Source organism: Alexandromys fortis, unplaced genomic scaffold (assembly GCF_014885135.2).
Source record: "Alexandromys fortis isolate MF-2015 unplaced genomic scaffold, M_Fortis_MF-2015_v1.1 scaffold_111, whole genome shotgun sequence".
NCBI lineage: Eukaryota > Metazoa > Chordata > Mammalia > Rodentia > Cricetidae > Alexandromys > Alexandromys fortis.
Genome location: NW_026067996.1, coordinates 5,192,867 through 5,195,842, shown reverse-complemented (window position 1 = coordinate 5,195,842; position 2,976 = coordinate 5,192,867). Strand labels below are relative to the sequence as shown.

Genomic DNA, 2,976 nt, shown 5'->3' with positions numbered 1-2,976 from the left:
GTGGTCTTGTCAGTACCTCTGGATTGATTGACAATCTTGAGTGGGGGGAAATGGAATGTGTGTGATTTAAGCTGCAAATTGTGGTGGAGTCAAATCTAGAAGCTACCATTTTATCATTAAAATTATAAAGGGAGGGGCTGGAGATAGATGATAGAGGGCTTGTCTAGAATAGGTGAAGCGTTAGTTTCAATCACCAGGGCTGCATAAGCTAAGCATGGTGGCTCACATCTATAATGCCAGCATTAAGGAGGTAGTAATAAGAGTATCAAAAGTACAAGGTCATTCCCAGCTACACAATGAGTTCAAGACCAGTCTGAAACACACACACACACACACACACTTGTATATATATAAATGTATTTTTGTATATATATTAAAAAAGGAAAATTCAGTCTCTCACCAGGTGTCCTCGTTGGAGTGACATCATCTTTAAACCCTGCGTGGCAATCCCTGACGCACCGCTGTGATGCCCAGGGAAGACAGGGCGACCTGGAAGTCCAACTACTTCCTTAAGATCATCCAACTTTTGGATGATTATCCAAAATGCTTCATTGTGGGAGCAGACAATGTGGGCTCCAAGCAGATGCAGCAGATCCGCATGTCCCTGCGAGGGAAGGCTGTGGTGCTGATGGGCAAGAACACCATGATGCAGAAGGCCATCCGGGGCACCTGGAGAACAACCCAGCTCTGGAGAAACTGCTGTCTCATATCCGGGGCAATGTGGGCTTTGTATTCACCAAGGAGGACCTCACTGAGATTAGGGACATGTTGCTGGCCAATAAGGTGCCAGCTGCTGCCCGTGCTGGTGCCATCGCCCCATGTGGGGTCACTGTGCCAGCCCAGAACACTGGTCTGGGGCCCGAGAAGACCTCTTTTTTACAGGCTTTAGGCATCACCACTAAAATCTCCAGGGGCACCATTGAAATTCTGAGTAATGTGCAGCTGATAAAAACTGGAGACAAAGTAAGAGCCAGTGAAGCCACGCTGCTGAACATGCTGAACATCTCCCCCTTCTCCTTTGGGCTGATCATCCAGCAGGTGTTTGACAATGGCAGCATTTACAACCCAGAAGTGCTTGACATCACAGAGCAGGCTCTGCACTCTCGCTTCCTAGAGGGTGTCCAGAATGTTGCCAGTGTTTGTCTGCAGATCGGCTACCCAACTGTTGCCTCAGTGCCACACTCGATCATCAATGGGTACAAACGGGTTCTGGCTCTGTCTGTGGAGACTGAGTACACCTTCCCACTTGCTGAAAAGCTCAAGGCCTTCTTGGCTGATCCATCTGCATTTGTGGCTGCTACCCTTGTGGTTGCTGCCACCACTGCTGCTCCTGCTGCTGCCGCTGCAGTCCCAGCGAAGGCTGAAGCCAAGGAAGAGTCTGAGGAATCAGATGAAGATATGGGATTTGGTCTCTTTGACTAATCCTCTCAAAGCAACCAATTCAGACAACTTAATCCAAGAAACGTGGAAATAAAAGCTTACTTCTGTTAAAGAAAAAAAAAAGGAAAATTCATAATATCAACTAAATTTTATCACCAAATGAGGAAGAAGCAATTCCACCTCAACATTGCCAAGAACCAGATACTTCAGTTGCTTGCAGATCACACCCATCATAAAAAGTTTATTAATCAACAGATCAATCAATCAATAAGCATTAATAACAATATTACCTAAACAAATGGTCAACTATGAAGTAATTTCTTAGAGTATTTTATGTTCTGTGCTTTCATAATACCTAAGCTATTGAGTGAAGAAATCTTTAGACGTGTGTGCAGGAATGGTCATCTAATTATAGATAAAAGGACTTCCTAATGGGCCAAGCTGTCTAGGACAGGATCCTTTTCAATACTTCTTTGGTTAATCTCTTTTCGTCCTTAAACTGGTAGAATGGCAGCAAGGTATGGGGATGTACCCCAACACATGTGCCAGTGTCCCTCTAATTTGACTCATGATCGCATGTTTTCTTTAAATCTTCATTATTCTGTGTTTATCTTACCCACCACTCCAAATTATGTTTTAAGCATCAAAAGTTACATTGTTCTTGTATCTCCATCATAAGGGACACCCGAGTGCCATTTTCATATCAAGTTTGTCCTTGGTAAATACTTCCTGAATAAGTAATTGCTCATATTCACTCCCTGCGTGAATTTACAGACTCCACTCTTAAGAGTAGAAACTCACAAGAATAAAAATGGCAAATGACATTTTTGGTGTGGTTCTATGGTGGCCCATTATATGAAAAGTTTTGTGAGCCTTGTTTCCTCAGCAAATTAATTAATTGTATACATTTCCTTTAACACTAAAGGAGGGTTGGGGAAACGGCTTAGTGGATAAGGCACCTGCCAGGCAGGCTTGTGAATCAGAACCCAGGCAACTGCCTATAACCCAGAACACAGAAGGCAGAGGTAGGGGCATCCCCTGAGGGCCCCTGTTTATGGAGCACCAGTTGCTGGTCTTGTCCTAAAAGTCTCCAAGATCCCTGCAGATGTTCTGAGGCACGTTGGAGAGCCAAGCCTTCTCTCGCATGTGCTGGACCAGATGCCACTCACTTTGGAGTTCACATCTGGTGCTGTCAGGGTACTTAGCAGTCTCTGAATGGTAAGCAGAGCAAAATATGCTGATCTCTCTTCCCCCAAGCCTTTTAGAGGCAGGAAATGTTTGTGATAGCATTTAAATTTGCTCTTTGTTTTGTTTGTCTATTAGAGTGACCTTAGTGCAGATGAACATTTTGTGTAATAATCTACCTCTTCTCTCTGTCCCCACAACATAAACTCCAGGAGGATAGTGACCTTGTCTGTCATGTGACCTTCTCTGTCATGTCACGGCTGCATTCCCACTATGCATACTTGAGTCAACCAGGATTTTACCTAAACAGCTAGTTGTGTGGTGTGTTCATGTATTGAGTTGCCTTATGGGCCTGATAAAGATGTAATTTTGACTTTCATGTGCTCATTTACAATAAGTGTTGAAAAGAGA

General features: G+C 44.0%; 1 pseudogene; it reads left to right on the top strand.

The window, feature by feature from the left end:
- Positions 1-414: 414 nt before the first annotated feature.
- LOC126512480 (60S acidic ribosomal protein P0-like) lies at positions 415-1,476 on the top strand (annotated as a pseudogene).
- The last annotated feature ends 1,500 nt before the right edge of the window (positions 1,477-2,976 follow it).